Consider the following 22,241-nt stretch of genomic DNA (forward strand, 5'->3'; position numbering starts at 1 on the left):
GATTATGATGTTTGTATTTATGACATTACCAAAGAAGGGCTACTGAAGTCAGGGTTTTTTCATTTTTTTTTTTTTTTTTTGCTTTTTTTGAGCAGAAGTGTGAACCACTTCAGGTAAATTATTTTGACTTCTATATAGAGGATGAATTGGAGTATGAAGAGCTTAATATCGAGGAAACCAATTAGAAAGCTTTTAGAGTAGTCTGCCACCATTATCTACAAGTATATATCAATTACCTATGGTGTTCCAGAAGCTGTGTTAAGCACTGTGGACATGGAAAAAAAAACAAAATGACAGTCCCTGCCCTCAAGAATCTTATATTCTAATGGAAGAAACAACATGCAAACAAGATATGTGTGTGTGTGTATATATATATATATATATGTATATATATATATATATATATAGTATTCAAACAAGATATAGTTAGTAAAAAAGGGAGACTCAAAGGGAGGCGCGCTGACAGAGGCTGAAGATAAGAGGACCAAGAAAGTCCTTTTGCTGAAGGTGGGAGCTGAGTCTTGAATGAAACCAGGAGGTAGGTGGAGTTAAGAAGGAATAGTATTCCAGTCAAGAGAGACAGGCAATGAAATAATCCAGAGTCAGGAGAGGCCAAATTGAGCTCAAAGATCAGGAAGAAGGCAAGTGTTACTGTATTGGAGAATCACAGAAAAGAGGAAAGGTAGGAAAAGACCAGGTTGTGACTTTTAAAATCAAACAACTGATTTAATATTGATCCTGGAGGTAATAAGGAGATCCTAGTGCTGTACATTAGGGGGCTGATTTTGGCAGGTGAGTGCAGGATGCACAGGTGAGGAGAGACTTGAAACAAAAGAACCAATCAGAAGACTGTTGCAATAATTTAAGAGTGAGGTAATAATGACCTGGGCCAGAATGGTGACTGGGTGAATGGAGAGAAAGGGGAAATGTATGAGATGATATGAAGGTAGAAATAACAAGACTTGAGGAGAACAAATTAGGAAGCAAGGATGATACTGAGGTTGTGAGGCTGGATGACTGAATAGTGGTGCCTTGGACAATAATAGAGAAGTTCAAAAGAGGGTAAGGTTGGAGGAAAAGTCATTTTATGTATGAGAAATCTAAGGAATGTCCCATTCAACTTGTCTAATAGACAGTTGGTGATGCTAAAGCTCAGGAAAAAAAGCTTAGGACAAGATAAGTACATCTGAGAATTATCTGCATTGTTATGAATATTAAACCTATGGGAACTGGTGAGATCATCCAGCCAGGTAGTGTAGAGCAGAGATGTCAAACAGGGCAGCTAAGTGGCATAATGGATAGAGAGTAAGACTCATGTTCCTGGGTTCAAATTTGGCCTTCGATACTTTCTATTTGACCTTGAGCAAATTACTTAACCCCATTTGCTTCAGTTTTCTCATCTATAAAATGAATTATAAATGAATAAAAAGGACTATCTTAGTTTTTTGCCAAGAAAACCCTGAAGAGGATCATGAAGAGTCAGACACAGTTAAACAACAAGAGATGTCAAACAGATGGCCATTTGGCTCAACATGCCTAGAGCCCAGAACTAGATTACATTAGAATTGAAAAGTAAATAACAAAATAAAAAAAATCACAATAGAAGATAGTAATGTTAATATGTGATTTTCTAAGTCTATATGTGGCTTTGGGGATCCTTATGGCTAACTTTGTGTTTCCTGTTTCTATTTGAATATGACAATAGGGATGTAGGGAGAGAGACAATAGGGCTCAGGACAAAGCCTTATGAAACACCCATAATTAATGACATAATCAGGAGAAGATGTCACAAAGGAGACATAGGAGAAATAAGACAGGTAGGAAGAGAACAAGGAATGACAGTGCCATGAAAGCCTAAAGAGGAGAAAATATTCAAGATAATAAGGTGAGTCAAAGACTTGCAGAGAGAGATCACTAAGAATAAGGATTGAGCACAGGCTATTACAGTTAGCATTTAAGAGACCATTAATAAGCTTTGTCCTTCACTAACAAGGAAGACCATAATATCAGGGAAGTGAGGTCATGCCAAGCATGTGAATTGGATTTGAGTGAGGGGGGGAGCTGTGCTAAGTCACCAGCTTCACTTTCTCCTCCAGAGCCATCTGGTCCCCAGGGCCAGATATGAATCAGGATGACTAAAGATGGCCCTGGCTGTGAGGCAATCAGGGTTGAGTGACCTGCCCCCCAAATCACACAGCTAGTAAGTGTCAAGTGTCTGAGACTTGGATTTGAACTCCTGTCCTCCTGACCACAAGACCAGTGCTCAGTTTCAGTAGAATCAGGAGATCAGAAACTGAGGGAATTTTAGAAGAGTACAAAAGAGGAAGTAAAGCCACTGATCATTGTGGGTGGCTTTCTAAAGAAATTTAGTCATGAAAGGAAGTTATACTATGCCAAGTCAGGGAAGAGGTCATGTGGGTGTGAGTTGGGGGAATGGCCAAATAAGTGATGAGAAGAGGACAAATTTGAGAAAAGTTATGAAACTATAGCACTGGCAGTTTATTAGATTTGAGACTTAGAGATAATAATGTTTGTCCTTCATTTCAAAGAAGACCACCACAACAGGGAGGAAATGACAAGCATGTGAATTGAATTTGAGTGAGGAGGGGCTCACTTTCTCCCCTGGAGCCATCTGGGTCCAGTGACCAGATATAAATCAGGATGACAGAGGATGCCCTGGATGCAAAGCCATCAGGGTTAAGTGACTTGCCCAAGGTCATACAGCTAGTGTCAAATGTCTGAGGTTGGATTTGAATTTGGATCCTCCTGACTCTAAGACTAAGCCACCAGCAAACTCTAAGATGAATTTGGGAAACTATTTGGGGGTATTGCTGTCAGACTAGGTATCATCCTCACCTCATCACTCTCTCACTCTCATATCCATTCTGTTGACAAGACCTGTTAATTTTACCTTGATAACATCTCTAGTATATGCTCTCTTTTCTGATCTTGCCACCATCTGGGTGTTAGTACTCCTCTGCTCATGCCTGGGCTATTTCAGTAGCTTTCTGGTTGATCTTTTTACAAGTCTCTCTTCCCACTTAAATACATCCTCTACCCAGTAGTCAAAGTGATCTTCCTTAAACATAGTTATGACTATATCACCCCTCTACTCAATAAACTACATTGCTTCCCATCACTTTTAGGATCAACTATTATTACCCTCACTGTTGGGTGTTCAAAACTCTTTATAGCCTAGAAACCTCCCCTACCTTTTCAATTTTCTTTTACTTTATATCATTACCATTTACTTACTCTTTGATCTAGTGACACTGTTCCTTTCCTCAAATAAAATATTGCAGCTCCTATTGGGGAAACTCTTACTGGTTGTCCCCCATATTTAGAATGCTTTCTTCTCTTATCTCTATCTTCTGGTTTGTCTGACTTTCTTGAAGTCCCAGCTAAAATTCTTCCTTCTCTTGGAAATCTTTCCCTAGCCCTGTTAATTCCAGTGTCTTCTCTCTGTTGATTATTTCTCATTTATCCTGTAGGTATCTTTTTTATCTATAATTTTTAAACATTGTCTCTCCTATTAGACTGTGAGTTTTTAAGAACAGGGATTGTACTTTTTCCTTCTTCATATCTCTAATTCTTACCATAGTGACTGGCACATAGCTAATACTTTAAAAATGCTTGCTGACTTCCTGAGACATCAATCACAGTGATGTGCTTGTATTATGTCCTAATCTTTCTGTATGCAACTGAGATGAATGAGTTTTCAGGATTTCTAGCTTCCTAACTGGTATGAGACCCCAAGTTGCAATAAATTTGATGGCAAATACCAATACCATTTATTCTCAGCTTCATGTTCAATATGATAGTCACGAATGATATATACATTTGGGCAAAGACGTAACTCAGATAATAGATCTAAGTCAAGTTCTTGTACTCCATCAAGCAAGCAGAGACTTTCATGCTATAATTTTGACAATAGGAACTCAAGCATAAAATGGTTTTACTGTCTAGAAAGGCTAGACACTGACCCAGCAGCTACAAAAATACAAGGTCCCTGAGGAAATCCCATGTCTCTCTAAGCTTCCATGTCATTTATCTTTTTTTAAATTAATTTTTATTAAAGATATTATTTGAGTTTTATAATTCCCCCCCAATCTTACTTCCCTCCCCCCACCCCCCCACGGGAAAGCAATCTGTCAGTCTTTACTTTGTTTCCATGTTGTACCTTGATCCAAATTGGGTGTGATGAGAGAGAAATCATATCCTTAGAGAAGAGACAAGAATTCTAAGAGGTAATAAGATCAGACAATAAGATATCTGTCTTTTCCTAAATTAAAGGGAATAGTCCTTGAACTTTGTTCAAACTCCACAGCTCCCTATCTGAATACAGATGGCACTCTCCTTTGTAGACAACCCAAAATTGTTCCCGATTGTTGCACTGATGGAATGAGCGAGTCCTTCAAGGTTGATCATCACTCCCATGTTGCTGTTAGGGTGTACAGTATTTTTTTTGGTTCTGCTCATCTCACTCAGCATCAGTTCATGTAAATCCCTCCAGGCTTTCCTGAAATCCCATCCCTCCTGGTTTCTAATAGAACAATACTGTTCCATGCATGTCATTTATTCTTGAATGAATTCTTCCTGGAATGTGACACTACTAATTAAAACTATGAGTTTCAGGTCAGCAAGGCTTCCTATCTCTAATTCCCCTTCAGGTTGTGGCATATTTACTATTAGGGCTACCCAGTATGAGTTAAGGGAGAGTTACATGCTACTCTGAAATAGTGGAGGAACTTAGAGAAGGGAAACATTATGGAGCAGGGCTGAGACTAGAAGTGGGAATTTAATTCATTTTTGCTTTGATAAAGAATGGATTTGGACTGTGTCTTAAAGAGTTAGTAGAAGGAAAGCAGAACCATAATTACGAATCCTGATGCCTTTTAGGACATTGAGGTGCTTAGCTGTTTCTGGGGTTGGGTATAGTATCAGTGGAAACTGGAGTGACCCTTTCCTTAGAACAGGATTATTAACCTGTGGTCCATAGATCTCCAAAGGATTTGTAGATAGATTTCATGGGGTCTATGAATTTGGATGAGAAAAAAGTCTTTAAATATTATTAGTTTCTCTTGCAATCTTTTGTTTTATTTTATGCTCACATTATTCTGAGAAAGGTCAAGGTTTCATTGAACTGCAAAATGATCCATGAATCAAAAAGGGTTAAGCCTTGCTTTAGAGAGTCTGGTCTGAGTTCTGAGAGAAATTATCATTTTTAATTTTATTAAATTATTATAATTATTAAATTATTAATTAAATTAATTATTATTAAATTAGGATTAAGAATTTTTCCCCTTTTATTTCCTCCTGCAGGGAGCAGCCCCTGTAGTCAGTCAGTCTGTGAAGGACATTGCTGGTAAATAAGATTGCTCAAATCCTCCTAGTATATGCTTTGTGATCGTGGGTGGCAGCCCATCTAACTAGAAGACCTTGCTTCTGTTTAGAATGGGAACAGAATCTCCTCTCAGTGAATTCTTGCCTTTAGGAAATAAGCCCATTTCACTGTTCCTTTCCATTGAGTTTAGGGTAACCCACCTTACGAAGGAGAAAACCTGAGTGATCTGGGTAGACATGGATTTCTTTATCCAAAATGCTGGAATCAGCCCTGTCTCATGATCAAAACATATTTTCAGTAGGAGGAGCAGAAGACATTTAGCTCACTTGCTCTTATTCTGTCCATTCCCTCAATTGTTCATCAATCAGGACTGATTTTCATCTGCCAGGTGCCCTTCCTTTCTTTTTTTTAGGTTTTTTTTTTTTTTTTTGCAAAGCAAATGGGGTTAAGTGGCTTGCCCAAGGCCACACAGCTAGGTAATTATTAAGTGTCTGAAACTGGATTTGAATCCAGCTACTCCTGACTCCAAGTTCGGTGCTTTATCCACTACGCCACCTAGCCACCCCTTGTGCCCTTCCTTTTCAAAGGTATTTAAGTATTCAGTGATCTCCATGGTTTTGTCTTTGGTTACTGAGAGAAACCACTGGCAATCAATTTATTGATAATTTGCTAACCTAATTAATAAATTGATAATCAGTTACCCAGAAGCTCTGACTCTTAGTCTTTTCAATTTATCTCAGTTCCTACCCTGAAGAGTAGAATAAGATAGTAGTGGTAAGAAACATCATGGTGATGGGACTCTCAGGAGTGATAGAGAAGAAAAATAACTATCTTTTGTATCCTGAGGCATAACCCAATATTCTTGACTTTTGTTTTAGCCTTAGAAGAAAGCATTCCAAGCTAGGAAGCAATATCAACAAAATCCAGGGATTCAAACAAAATAAGTACTCCTGGGTTTTTTTTTTAATTTCTTTTTTAAAAAAATCACTGATTTTTTTTAATGGAACAGATACTTCCCAATAAATACTGGAATGAAGTACATTTCCTGAAGTCAAAGTACATTCCCTGAAAATAATTATACATTTTTCTCATAAAGGTCCATAGTCTTCACCAGATTGCCAAAGTGTTCATGATATAAAAACTGTTAAAAATCTTACCCCTTAAGAGTCTGACCTGGGTTCCAACCCTGAAGAATTGGTATGGGGTATTGTGGTGATGAACTAGATATCTTGGAGAATTACACAAGTGCTTTCATGAATAGATGAGCACGGGTGGTTGTTAGCACATTATTTCCTTGTATTCTAAGCTTTTGTTTTATCTCTATAAGATCCAACTAAAAATGAGGTCTGCTGAACATATTTACAAATAGGTTGAAAGGAGGGATGTTTCATTTACTTAAGAGCAAACAAACAATTGCCAGTATTTTCAAAACTTTCATAATAGCATTTATGTACAAAAATATGTTTGTTATAAATTTTCTAGCTGCTTGTCAAAGACAAAAAAAATAAAATAACTTCTGAACTGACCCTAGCTTTATACTTGGTAGCAATAAAACTACATTTCTTGCATAGTCCTTTCTGTTATTATTTTTATTTGCCAATGCACACATTTTTCATTCCTTCCTTCCTCTCTAAGATAGTAAGCAATATGATATAGGTTATATACATGCACTCATATAAAGCATATTTCCATATCAGTAATGTTTTTGGTGTCTTTTGTCTTGCTTCACTTCACCTCTCTAGATTTAATCCTCCATCACAAAGAAAAAAAATTAAACAAAAAACCTAATATAAAGACTGCAAGTGCTCATAAAGTTATCTATATTTCCCTAGTCCTTCCCTTTCTCTCTGCTACAGAGGTATAGTTCATCATCTGTTCCCAAGGGTCATAATTAGTTTTTCAATTACTCTGAGTTTGGCTGCCTTTTAGAAATCTTTTCATTTAACTTGTAGTACTATAACTATAACTATAACTATATATATATATATATATATATATGTGTGTGTGTGTGTGTGTGTGTGTGTATAATTACTTATTTCATTCTTTATCAGTTCATCAAAATCCTCCCACATTTCTCAGAAATCTCTTATTACAAAGTGATGTTTCATCACATTAATATTCTAAAGGTTTTTTCCAGCTATTTCCAAATCGTTGGGTTCCCCTTTTATTCTTGGCTCTTTTTATTCCAGGGAACTCTGTGTATTTTGGTATATATGGTACTCCTATTTCTGTTCATTTGTTATGTTTCCTATGAACTCAGTATTAGAATTTCTAATTCAAAGGGTAAACCAACAGTTTACTTACCTTTCATAATTATGAATTGATATATAGAATGATTGGGTCAATTCACAGCTACACCAATGATATGTAGGTGTGCCTATATACCCAAAGCCCCTTCAATATTGACTATGCCTATGTTTTGTGAGCTTTATTAATTTACAAGCTGTTGGGTCAAACCTCAGACTTGTTTTCATTTGCCTTTCTTTTATTATTAATTACTTGGAGTATGTTTTCAAATGGTCATTTAGTTTGTAATTCTTCTTTTGAATAGTGTACATATTTTTGACATAAGTTTTTTCACTTGTTTTCTAAATACACAGCTGCAGTATGTGCAAATAGGAATAATTTTGTCTTATCTTTGTCACTGTTTGTACTTTTTTTTTGTTGCTCTAAGCTACAATTTCTAGAATCCACAAAATAATAGTGGGGTGAAGGAGAATTTTTCCTTTGCCCTTGTTTGGAACACTTTGAGTCTTATTCCACTGAAAATAGTGCTAAGTCTTGAATAAATTATACATACATATATATATATATATATATATATTGTATTAAAGGAGGACTTTTCAAAGCCTATCATGGTCACTTATTTTGAATGCAATGGCTTCAACAACAGTTCAAAGTCAAAGCTGATTTTTCTATAAGAAAATGTCCTATAATGTTATCATCATATGGACTACCTTAAACTTAAGATAAATCTTTCCTACCTCCAAAGCAAATATCAAGGAAATGTAGCAAAGGTAAAATTGTTTTCTCCCATCATTGCCCCCTTTTTACTTTACAAATTCTAAGAAATCCTTGACCACCAATAACAGGAATCTCATCTTTCTACATGTTAACCCTGTCAGTGAAAAAGTTCTTTTGCTAAATGCTGGAATAGTGTAGAGGTCTAGAAGATGCCTATTCTTCTTTCATCCTAAAAAGGAAAACAGCTGGATGATTCCTATGATGATTTTCAATAAAACTGGCTTCACTGAATCCTCAAATATTTAGGAGTTGTAATAAAAAATAATATAGGATCTTCTATCTCTGCATCAACCAAACATAGTTTTACTAGAATTCTAATTCCTTAGTTCACTTAAACAAGAAAAAATAAGAAAGGCTGTTAATCAGAATTTCTTTGTAAAAGAGCCCATAGATTAGGACTCAGAAGACCTGGATTCAAAGGCTCTGTTCTTTACCACCTGCATGATGTTGAATGTGTCATATCTTACCCCGTTTGACTTTAGTTTTTTCATCTTAAAAATGAGAATGTTAGACTAAGTCATCTCCAAAGGCCATTCTAATTCCCAGTCCCAGGACCCTGTGATAGTTTATCTTATTTAAACTCTCATCTACATGAGTATTCATCCCTCATGCCAGTCTGTGGGACCTTCTGGACCATACTTGCTTTCTCAGCCCATGAATGTTGCTTTGTTTTTCTTGGTTGTACAGTTCCTGTTTTGTTTCATCACACCCCTCCCTTTTAGTCTAGCCTGCCCCAATCTAAATTCCCTTTCCCAAATTCTCGATTCTAAACTTAGAGTCAAGTAGGTCTGGATTTCTACCTCAGACTGGGAAACTGGACAAGTCACTTAACATATCAGTACTTTTTTATCTATAAAATTAGAAGGCCAAACCCCATGACCCTTAAGTTCCTTTCTATTACTAATCGAGGGGCAGTTAGGTGGCACAGTGCATAAGGAGCTGGGCTTCTTCCTAAGTTAAAAAATAGCTTCAGATTTACTAGCTTTGTGACCCTGGGCAAGTCCCTTAACTCTGTTTTCCTCAATTCTTTTTTTTTTTTTTGTAAATAGCTGGAGAAGGAAATGGCAAACCCCTCCAGTATCTTTGTCTAGAAAACCCCCCAAATGGAGAATTGGATATGATTGAAAAATAACTTACAACAATCAATTTGGTTGGGCTAATTTGGTGAGCATCATTTGTTAACATCATTTAACACCTGAGTTGATCAGTTCCATTAATAGTTGCTAAATTTTTCTAATAACCATAAATGTATAAAGTTAATTTTCCAGACTTATCTTGTCATTCTCTCATTCTTGCAGCCCTATAGGCTGCAATTCTTGCCTTGTGTTAGAATATTGCACATAGGGTTGTGGAAAGTTGCCCATTTTCTCAGATAGTTCCTGTTTCCAATTAGCTGCCTACTTAGGAAAGGCTAATAGCAAAGTTGAGAGACTGAAAAGTAAATTGAATAGCCCAGCAGGTCCTACCAAAGGACGGTAATGAATTGTGCCTTACCATACATTAGAGTAGCAACCTGAGCAGCCTAAAGGGACTAACCATGGTTTCACTAGAGGAATGTGGAGGATCATCTAACAGAAGCCCTTGGGGCTCTCATCCTCGAACATGACACAGTTGATCTGTCAGATCTTGTTTCCTATTGGAATTAAATAGGTTTTGTTGGGGGTTGGGTAGAGGGGGCAGAATTCCAGGGCACAAGTGCATGAAGAAGGAGGAAAAGGAAGAAGGTGATGACAGTGGGGGGGGGGGGGAGGAGGAAGGAGGGAAATACTAACCCTGAAAGGGTAGGAGGTAACATACCTCAGCAAGTGGAAATGAAAGTAGGCTAATGAACCTGCTCAAAGATTAATCTTTGTGAAAAAAATCTTTGCTGTTTTTGATTTGATGTCACCCTCCCTGAAATTCAAAAGGGATCCATATTTTCTTTAACATTAAAATCATTTAAAAAATTAATTTCATGTTAAATTTTTATATATGTTTTACTTTTAATGAATTTTCCAACATTCCTTAAGAGAACAGAGAGAGAGAGAGAGGTGGGGGAAAGGACTGGTCATGAAACCAGGTTTGAGAGTTGTCAAATATCAAGATGTTAGTGTTTAGTCTACAGGATGAAATACTGAAGACTTGAAAGTATTAGGATTCAAATGCATTTGAGCATTTTTAGCTAAATATCCATTTCTTTTAAATTTACAATTATTTTACCTTACACTTATTCTAGATTAATTAGTGAATGAGTTATTTAATTTTTGATCCCTTCCATTTTATTACTGTTTCATTTTTATAGTTAAAAACTTTTATAGATTGCTCCCATTTCAATAGAGATCACTTGTAACAAGGAAAAATATTTACATAAAACTAATAATACATCAACCTCATCTGAAAGTACATAGAACATTTTATATCTGTATCAGTCCTCCCATCTATCTTTTAAGAAATAAATAGAAATCTATTTTCTCTTTCTCCTACTCTCAACCTACTGAAAAAAAACAAATTTCTTAAATAAATATGCATATAAATAAAAAACCAAAAAAAACCCCAAAATAAATATGCATAATAAAGCAAAATAAATTCACGCAATGGCTACATGTGAAAATATATGTCTTGCATCCTTGTCTGGACTGGATTGTATAATTCACCTCTTCTGGAATCATGAATGGTTATTGAATTGGTTATAGTTCCTACAATTTTCAAAATTGTTTACTTTAGTGTTGTCATGGCATGAAGTCTGTTTGTGCTCATTTCATTCTTTATATGTTTCATAAGTTTTCACTATTATTCATTTTTATCATGTTGATGTTATGAGATATATTGTTTTGCTGGTCTCTCTTCATTTTGCATCAGGTCACAAAATGTCCTTTTTTTTTTTTTTTTTTTTTTTTTTTTAAGTTTTTGCTAGGCAATGGGGTTAAGTGGCTTGCCCAAAGCCACACAGCTAGGTAACCATTAAGTGTCTGAGGTCGGATTTGAACTCAGGTCCTCCTGACTCCAGGGCCGGTGCTCTATCCACTGTACTACCTAGCCGCCCCCACATAATGTCTTTTTAAAATAACCTTTTTTCTTCATTTCTTAGAGACCAATAGTGCACCATCACATTCCTATCCACAATGCATTCAATCATTTCTCAGTGGGTTTACAAAAGTAATTTTAGAGGATACTTAACGAAAAATATGGACAAATCACTTAAAACCTTCCAAAAGAAAGAGATTAACAATTAAATCAGTATATGGGCACCTTCCTTTTCCTTCTCTCCACTTGAGATACTAAGAGAACAAGATGAATTGAATAAATCCATTATGAAAGGATTACAGAAAAACCTGGGCAAAAATTGCATCAAATAAGAATACATGGAGGGATTGGGAATTTGCATCAATAGAGGGAATATTCACAGCAATGAGATCATGACTCCATTGAAGAATGGAAAAGCAACTATTTTATTGGTATAGTTAACCTAATTAACCAATTAAACTTAAAGATCAAACACTTGGGACTTTTTAAATCACTAAAAAGAGGAAATGCAAATTGCAAATTAAACTCCTTTGAATTGCTTTCACTGTCCTAAGATTAGGACTTTCTGTTTTAAATTTCTGACTGTTATCAGTTTCCTAAAAGGATAGATATCTCAATCTTAGCTCAGGATTAGGTAACCACATGGTCAAAGAGTGGTAACAAGACTGAAATCATAAAAGCATCATGAATTTTGATGTATTTTTATAAAATTCTAGGAAAAAAATACTTGAAAGAGACTTTGTAAGTAGAGAAACATCCCGGTACTCTTGTTGACTTAACAGCAAAAGGTTAGAGGAAAAGACTAATTTTAAAAATGACTAACCAATTGAAATTATTGTTTAATTTAGCGAAAAATGGGCATTTTTTTCTTGCCATAACTGATAGCTCTTCTAGAAACAGGTTAAAATATCTGACCTTTTGAACAAAGATAAGGAGAAAGTACCAGAAATATTTCAAATAGCATAATATTGTAAGGCATTTAATCCAGTGATTTAGAGTAAAACATATCCATCACATGAAAACTGAAGAAAGAAGTCTAAGAGGTCTGGCACATCTTACTTGGGTGAAATCTTTGCTTAGCTACTCTTAATTCTCTCTAAAAAAGAAGCAGGGTGTTAAGAAATAGATATTTCATTCCTCTATTTCTCCTACACACCTATTCTTAGTTCATCAAAGAAAACCAAAATTTTCCTTATATTCTTCCTGTATCCTTTCTTCTTCTTTCTTTACCCCTCTCATCTTTTTTTTTTTCTATCTCTCTTTTCCTTCTAATGGGTGGGGGGAGAATCTAAACTATTCTCTTCCTTATTAGAAAGATTAAAAAACTGCCTAATCCTCATGCTTTATGGGAAGGAAAAACAAATTTAATTTGAGAATTGATTCCAATCCCCTTGTAAATATAATGTTCCATCAGTTTTTCACTGGAAGGAGCTGCAACTATCTTATGTATTCTCTATCAAATTTATTACTGGCTGAATTTAGATAAATTCCCAAATAGAAATGTTAATAAAAGTCTTATGATATCTTTGTGGCATCTGATAAACACCTAAATGTTTTTGAAATGTTTGGTTTGGTTTGGATCCAAATTGTAAGAAATAATGGCATTTTTTTTTCATTCCTAATTTTGCAATGGCAGAACAAGTAGTTGGCAGGGGATAATTAGCTTTAAAAAGTGGCTTCAAGAGAGCTTGAAGAAAGAATGCAAAAAGGTGGGAAAAGCACCTTAGGGAATCTGCTATCAGATTTGTTGTATTGATACATTAAAGAAATGTTTTTCAGCTGACTAACTATAAGAACTTTTCTTGAAGTCCCCATTTTATAGTATTTTCTGCTCCTCCTTTTCTACTACTGTCTTAGTCTTTTCTTTCTAACATTCTTCATATTTGTAAAGTTTTGCCATAGCATGGCATAGTATTTGCCATAGTATGGCATGAAATATTTATCTTTCTTTTTGGGGATATCATATTTCTTTTGGTAGACTCCTCTCTCCTGATTTTTCTCCTATTTGTCTGACCACTTCTCCTCTGTCTCTTTTGATAGATCTACATCCAGTCCATACCTATAATCCTATGTACCCCCCCCCCCAAACTCTGCTAGGACCACTTCTCTTCTCAATTTTAATTCACTTGATGAGATCAGCAACTCCCATGAAACTCCCATATGTTTCACATATCTCTACTCAGATAATTTTGAGATCTATTTGTTCCACCCTAACCTCTCTCTCTCCTGAGCTGTAGTCTTTGATGTCCAACTCTCTATTAGACATTTCAAGCTGGATGTACCATAGATATTTTAAAGCCAACATGTCCAAAATAAAGCTATCTTGTCCTCAAAATCTTTCATTCATTCCTCTCCTGGCTCCATTCCTGACTCTCTAGAATTTCTCTACCATGCTATAGAAGCCACCTCACCCTGGAAATTTATTCTACCTTTGATCTTCTGACACTGGAAGTACTCTTTGCACCAAGGCCCTTTCCTCTGGTTGGTTCTTTGGAAAAAACTTCCATTTTATGTAAAACGCCCACTTTATTTATATCTTCATTCTCTCCAGGTTTCTGACTCTGCATACTCCCTACCATTCCTCTACATGGGCACCTTATCTTCATCCCTTCCCCTACTTTTGATTATGTGTTGTCTTCTTCATTGTAATATAAACTCCATAAGGGTAGCAACTGCCTATTTGTATTTCGATTCCCAGAACTTTTCATACTGTTTGACATACTTGTTGACTTGACTTGGAATTTACTACAGACAATTTAGAAAGAAAGAGGAAATAAGATGAAGAGTTTGGGAAATGCACTATAAATCTTCAATGCTATAATAGTGATGAGGGATTTCAATTTTCCAGATGTTTCCTGAGGACTTTCTCTCTGGAAAAAAACAAAGGAATTCATAACTTCCCAAGTGAGATGCCATAATATCTGACTTATAGGAGACACTTAATAAATGCTTATTTCCTTTCTAACCTAACTTAAAGATAATTTCATTTTACAAAAGGTGCCAGAAACAAGAAGATTCTATTGTGGCTTCAATAAAACTAAACTGGAATAGAAACAATGAGAAAATTTAGCTACTGTTGGACATGCCCATGACAAACAATGATTGTGGGAAAGTGAATTTCAAAGAGGTCAGGGAAAGGGATAGGCAGGATTCCATATTTTACAATTCCATAGGAATAGTCAGCCTAGGAGGGCTGAGATGCTAAAGCTTTGAAGATACTAAGGTAAACAATTCCATTGAAGTAGAAAAATGGGAGTTGTCTGAAGAAACCAATCTGGATGAACACTAGAAACTTTACCAACTCTGATATTTAATAAAAGGTAACAGACAATGACTATAAGAGAATTAAAGAGTGTGGTGCAGTCCTATAAAATATTTTGTTAGTCATGCCCAAACTTAGAATGAACTGAGACTGGTGAGGGAAATGAAAGAAAACAAAAGAGGTTGTTTTAGTTACATTTGGAGAAAAATAAAGATCAAATAAAAGATGAAATTTGTATTTGCAATGGATGCTATGATAATAACTAAAAACAGAAAAGGCAGGTTCACTTTGTGGGTCTCCTTTCTCTGTTAGGGAGAATGAGCCTTACACTGAAAATGGCTGCCAGGGAACTGATAACCAAAAAAAGTCAAGGGATAGCAAGAGATTAACTATAGTTTTCAACAATCCTTTTTTTGACTGGTACATTTTTCTCCCTCCTTCCTTTTCCTCCCCCTTCCCCCTGACAGAAAACAATCTAATATAGGACATGCATATGTAACTATGCTAAACATAATCATGTTGGATCATCCCTAATTTTCAAAGAGGACCAATGGCATGATCGATGATGTCTTACCTTGAGTATGAATTGAATTTAAGTGAGGCAGAGTTGTAGAAAGTTGGAAGCTTCACTCTCTCTTCCAGAATCATTGAAGTCCAGTGGCAAGACAAAAGTTGGAACCACTGGTGATGGTCTGGGATTCAGTGTATGCCCTTGGCATTTTTAATGTCTGATCAACCTCTAAGTACTCCACACAGCCCCTTCTTCAGTGGCCTTCACAACCATCAGAAGAAATTATTCCCATCTGTCCATTCTGTCCAGGGAAATCTTCACATGCTTGGGGGTGCTTAACTCACCAATAGGTTTGAGGCCTGTCAGTTTTAGTTTATAAAGAGGTTTCCAGTTCAGACCCTAAGAATATATGCTTGATCTTGTATTGTTTAACACTGATCTTGTATTGTTTAACATTTTTATCAGCGATTTGCTTAAAAACTGGTCAAAAATTTTGCCAGTGTTTCTATATGGCAACAAAACATGGAACACCACTATCTGAAAAGAATTAAAGATGAACATTCAGAAAGAGAGCAATGGAGAGGTATATGGTGTCTGTTATCAATCTATAAGACATAACTAATGAAAAACTGAAGAATAGGAGTAAAGGTAAGGAATTAAATAATAATAAGAAGAAAAGATGAACTAATTATGAGCTGGTTATAGCAAGGAATGACAGGTAGACTACCTTCAGACTCTATGGATACCCTTGCAATATCAAGAGAAATTTAGGAAGACTTTCAGATGTGGGATGAACATATTGTGGTAAAGGAAAAATATGGATGAAAGTTGTACATCATGGGTAAGCAATGATGGGAGGTAATATGCATCATTGAGTATCTGAATGAAAACAACATACTTGACAAATCTTCAGATTATACAAAATTGAGGGATATAGTTATCACAGGGGTTGATAAAGTCAGGATCCAAAAAGATCTTGAAAGGCAAGAATGCTAGATTTAACCAAATGAGATGAAATTCAGTTAGTATGTGTAAATGGAGAAAGACTTGAGAATTGGAGGCCAATTTAAAGTCTAGACAAGTGGTGCTAAGGGACTGAACTGGAGAGGAAGTTACGGAAAGACAAATTTATCTTTGATAGAAATAAAATATTTCTTGCACTAAAAATATCATCTTCATAGGTACAGATTAGGTAAGTATGGTTAAACACCAATTTGATTGAAAAAATGTAGGGGTTTTAGTAGCCTGCAAGTTCAATATGAATCAGCATTGTGATATGGTATCCTTCTCTCTATTCCCTCCCCCTTCCCCTAGACAGAGAGTAATCTAATATAGCTAATACATGTGTAATTATCTTAAACATAGTTCCCTATTAATCATGTTGTGAAAGAAGAATCAGAACAAAAAGAAAAAAACATAAAAGAAATTTTAAAAATTGAAAATAGTATGCTCTGATCTGTATTCAGTTCCTTCTTTGAATATGGATGGAATGTTCTGTCATAAGTCTTTTAGAATTTTACTTAATTATTGTAATGCTGAGAAGAGAAAGTCCATCATAGTTAATCATCATACTATGTTAATGTGTCCTGTGTTCTTCTGGGTGTGCTCACTTCACTTAGCCTCAGTTCATGCAAGTCTTTCCAGGCTTTTCTGAAGTTTACCTTTTCATGATTTTTTATAGAACAATAGTACTCCATCACATTCATATACTACAATTTGTTCAGTCATTCCTCAATTTATGGGGTTCTCCTCAATTTCCAATTCTTTGCCTCTACAAAAAGAGCTTCTATAAATATTTTTATACATGTGAGCCTTTTTATGATCTCTTTGGGATACAGACTTAGTAGTGGTATTGCTGGATCAAAGAGTTTTATTACTCTTTGGGCATAGAAACAACTTATATTCTATTGAATGACTTGCACATATATAAGTTTAATATGAAAAATATACAAAGTAGTCTAAGAGAGACAGCTTCAGAAATCAAGAAAGGCTTCTTGCTGAAGGTAGTACATGAGCTGAATCTTGAAGAAAAATCAAAGACTACTAGAGAAAGAGGTGAGAAAGGAGAACATTTCGGGTTTGCAGGATATCCAGTGCAAATACATGGAGAAAGGAGATGAAACACCATGTTTGAAGAAAAGTAAGTAAATCCGTATGGCCAGACCCATATAATTTGTGGAAGGGAGCAAGGTATAAAAAGATTGGAAAGGAAGAAGCCAGGTCATGAAGAACTTTAACTGCCAATGAAAATAATTTATATTTTAACTAAGAAATTTATTGGAATTTATTGAGTAGGGGTTGACACAATAAGTTTTGAAATTTAGGAGAATCTCTGGCAACTATGCAAAGAATAAAGTAAATGGAGAAAGACTTGAGATTTGGAGGCCAATTTAAAGTCTAGACAAGAGGTGATAAGGGGCTGAATTGGAGTGGAAGTTGCAGAAAGACAAATTTATCTTTGAAAGAAATAAAATCTTTCTTACAATTAGAACTGACCAGGGGCAATTAGGTGGTGCAGTGGATAGAGTACCAGCCCTGGAGTCAGGAGTACCTGAGTTCAAATCTGGCCTCAGACTTAATAATTACCTAGCTGTGTGGCCTTGGGCAAGCCACTTATCCCCATTGCCTTACAAAACACACACACACACACACACACACACACACACACACACACACACGATTAGAACTGTCCAAATGTGGAAAGGATTGGACCAAGAGATGGTAGGTTTCCTCAAATTGGAGATCTTCAAAGAGAGATTGGATGGCTACTTAGGGTTATACTGTAGTAGAGATTCTTTTGAGGGTTAGATTGGATTAGATGGACATTGGGGTCGAATCTACTTTTCAAATATTGTGATTCTCTAAATAGGCAAAAAGAAGCAAGGAGGAATAAAACAAAATTTGAGATCATATAGTGCAAGTTTTTGGCTTACTTGACTTATAGATATATGACTTAAAAGGTATGTTAATATGGTAAATAATTATTATGACAAATAAATTGGTTCCATTTATTTAATGATATCTACATGAAAGCCTAGGTCAGAGATACAGAGAACCCTGTCACAACTCTCCTAAATGCATACTGAGCCTGATTAAAAAATAATGGGAAATATTTAACAAAACAAATAAAAATACAACAAAATACAGATAACATTATTTTTCAGAAGTCATTATGCAGCAAGCAAGAATTAGTGATTTCTACCCTACTCTCCTTTCTATTTCAGTTTGTTACCACTGTCCTAGATTACCCTACCTCTTACAAATAAACAACAGTGAGCTTGGGAATCTCTTGAAGAAGGACTTTCTCATGGAGTGTCTAATAATTCTTTTTCCTGCTCAGGTTGGCAATACCACAAGAACAACCTTTCTCAGGGTATTTTAGAATTTGTAATCCCAGGGAGAAATGAGAAATGCAGAGCTATGAAAAGTTGGGAAAGAGATCAGAAAAAAAATACTTCACTAAATTTTATGGAGCTGGGGATTAAGGGGGAAGAAAGAAATCCTTGGGAAAATGGAGCCCACCATCTTGGGCTTTATTCACAGCAAAATTAGCCTCTATATACATGAGACAGCTTTTCCACTTGGAATATAGAAAGGATGACTGTACTGGGTAGTTATTCTATAGTCTCTGATATGCATTTTGGAAAGCTTTATGTTTATATGATGAGAGATTGATAAAAAAATAAGACCATAAGGTATAGCAGAGAGATTTGGTGATTTTGGAATGAGATGGTCTTGCTTCAAATATGGTCTCTGATGCTTACTGTATATTTAATCTGGGGCATAAGACTCACTGCTTCCCTGGACCTCATTTTCTTCACCTGTAAATGAAAGGGTAGAAATAGCCAAGCTCTGGTAGAGGTCCCTTCTGGCTTTTATGATCAGTATGGATAATAAAGACTGGAATTTAGGGGGAGAAGAGACTGTTAGTTTTGGGAGAGAGAAAAACAGAAATGTATAGCAACATTTCTTTACTTAAGCCTTTCTACAATTTTTGATATTGAAACTCTACTCCATTAGAAGCTGCTTTTGGTCTCCTTCCTTTGAGATACAGGGATGTTTGAGGTCATTCTTGTGAATATTCTAATAATAAGTGTAGATTACAATCTGTGCAGATTATCTCATCTGATTCTTGCTCATATTTTCCCAAACATCTTCCATAGACTACCCATTCAATATGTTAGGGATTTTTTATTTTTTGTTTTTCATATTTTTCATATTTCAAGAATGCCAATGTACTCTGGCTATAATCTGTTGTCATTCTTTTCTACATAACTGGTCACCCTTTTGTTCCTATAATTCATTTTCTAAATAATGTCTTTTGCATGCAAATCATGGTTGCTTTAATCTTTATATCGCAAGCATCTACTGCAGATGCTGCATTTCCATCCTGGCATGACCTCCAAGAGATTATACTCTACAGAAGTATTCTTCAAGATCTCAAAGACACAATCACACTATGATGAAGTATCAGAGTAGAACTTATGGGTGCAAGAAGTTCTCTATTACGGTTATCTGCACTTATGTATTTTTACCTACTGGGCTGTTGATTGATTTTACACAACTGATTTTCATAATTATAAGCAAAGGTTTGCTGGGAAAGTAGATTTAGAGATAATAGTAATATAAAAAAGGAGAGGAGTAGGAAGCTATGGGTAGAAAATGCTGCATATACAACTGTGATCATGTATCAATTGGTTACACTTAATTGTTTTTCTCTGTTTTATGGAAGAGTAATTTTGAAGGTAGAGGGGAATATCTGGAAATGACTGATGTAAAAGCAAAAAGTAAAAGTAAGACATTTACTAAACAAGAAAAAAACTGGTAATAAGTTGAAGAATATTTGGCAGTTTTTCTGTGTTAAAGGGCTTTAGTTTGTACTTTTGCCCTAGGACCCACAATTCATAAAGCTGTCTCTGGCAGCACCATCATTTATCAGTGCCAAGTTGGGCTTGGACCATAAATCTATGAAGACTAGTAATAAAGGCTGGATTTCAAGATGGAAGAAAGAAGATCATAAATCAATTGGATTATTCTTTATCCAGCAGATAGATATGCTGGGGACACATAGCTGCTACCAATTTTACATGCAAAGACACCACCCCTATCACTAATATTTCTATTGAATGACACTCTGCCAACCTTCATTTCTGGACAAGTTTTATCAGGGTAAGGGAGTGGTAGTAGTTGAAGTAGGTAGATAATTTTTTGAAAGGGAGAAAAAATGTTCAAACAATTTTTACCCTTATATTTCTTTTCATTTTGGATAGATTGTAAATTAAGGGGATGGAAAAACAATTTTGAATCTTTCTGACTATCAATGACATGGTTTGTGCCCTCCTTTGTTCGTCACTTGGCAAGTTGGCACTCAGAACTGCAAGTCACTGCATGTTAATCGGCCCTGAAATGAGAATATTTTCTGTTTATTTGATGTTTATTGGCTCCAGAATGCTGGTGGTAAGCCATCTTCTAGAGTCAGCCAAGTCATTTGTGATGCTCTTTTATAAGCAAGAATGCTGGAGCATCTAAGGGAAGGGAAATATGAATGAGACTCATACTGTTGTTCTAAGAGTGTGAAGGAGTCTACTGCTCAGAGTTATGGAGCCTGAGAGAGTTTCAGTTATTCCATGATAATTCATTCGTGGACTAATCAAATGTTGGATCTGGAAGGGAGTTGGTAGGTTTTGTAGTCCAATACTTTCATTTCACAGATGTGGAAACTGAGGTTCAGAGATGCTGAGTGACATGTATAACAAATTGAAGAGCCAGGATTTAAATCTAGATGAAATGACTTCAAATACAACAGTGTTTTCTAACTACACGCTCCTATTTTCAAAATGGCTTGCTCAAGATCATACACCTAGGGGCAGGACCAAAACCCTTGATCTCTTGACGCCGATTCCAATAACTTACACACTACCACACACTCCACAAAGAGCACCTGAAAAAAATATTCTATGGACAATATGAAAAATGAGAGACCTTTCCATTGCAGTATGTTCAATATACATGATTCATGGAATATCAAAAGAAGAGCTAGGATTTCACATCAGTGGTTGATACACTGTTATGAAGTCTAACTCTCTTCTCTTTATGTTTTCATGAGTACTGCTGCTTGGGAAATTTAATCATTTTAGTTAAGGAAGGAGATGAATATGGAGGAAAATTTTATTATTTATTCCTCCTACAACAATTGATTGGGCAACTGAAACTTTCATTCTTTCTAGCATTTCTTTTTTTATACTAAGCTTTCTGCAATACTTAGACATTCAGATATATTAGTGAGTTTATCAGTGCATGCTATTTCTCTACTAACGGATCTTCTCATCCTATAAGATTCTTATTCATATCTTTCTATAAATGCACCTTAGAGAACCCACCTGATGTGCTCTTTGGTTTTTTGGCTATTTTCCTATCTCAGAGGAACCAATGTATCAATCTGACTGTCCATATTTTATCTATTGCATTTACTACAATATTGACTCAACTCCTTTCCTCACAATTCATTTTGAGAATGTGATATTCTATACAACTTCTTGCAAACAAATAATAATTGGCCATGTATTATAGCCTTCATGCTGTTATTTCTTCATTCTATTCTATTGTATCAGAATTACTTATAATTTTCTTTAGATATTCCATGAATCATATAGTACATTATTAGAAAAATACTGATACTGAAGGAATGGGCTTTTATGACACTGAGAAGCTTAGAGATAATTGGAAATGATACAGATTTCCAGATTCAACTCATGTTATTCCCCTCTTGCTACTCCATTCTGAGCATAACTCAGTTCAGTTCAACAAGTTTTTATTAATCATATACTATGCATATCCTATGTGATGGGGTACAAAACCAAACATAAACCAGAGTCCCTTCTCTCAAGGAATTAAATTCAACAGGGAAAATAAAGCTGTAATTCTGTATGCACTGTGGGTAAGACAGCTAATATGAGCAGTGTGGATTTTGCCTCTAGCATATTGGTGCCCAGCACCAGTAGAATTTATCCATATCTATTGTTTAAAACTATTAAATCAATATAGATTATTTTCCTTACTGTTACTGGAAATCCAGACAATAAAGTTTGTCTGCTTTC

At 35.6% G+C, this 22,241-nt stretch overlaps 1 long non-coding RNA gene across 1 annotated transcript in view; it reads left to right on the forward strand.

Moving 5' to 3' along the window:
* The first annotated feature begins 946 nt into the window (after nucleotides 1-946).
* LOC141489977 (uncharacterized) overlaps nucleotides 947-22,241 on the forward strand; it is a 33,955-nt gene continuing 12,660 nt past the window's right edge. Inside the window, exons 1-2 of the long non-coding RNA XR_012469038.1 lie at nucleotides 947-1,062; nucleotides 1,706-1,885. This is a non-coding gene — a long non-coding RNA (uncharacterized LOC141489977). The remainder of the gene's footprint in view (nucleotides 1,063-1,705; nucleotides 1,886-22,241) is intronic.

Source organism: Macrotis lagotis, chromosome 5 (genome assembly GCF_037893015.1).
Source record: "Macrotis lagotis isolate mMagLag1 chromosome 5, bilby.v1.9.chrom.fasta, whole genome shotgun sequence".
NCBI lineage: Eukaryota > Metazoa > Chordata > Mammalia > Peramelemorphia > Peramelidae > Macrotis > Macrotis lagotis.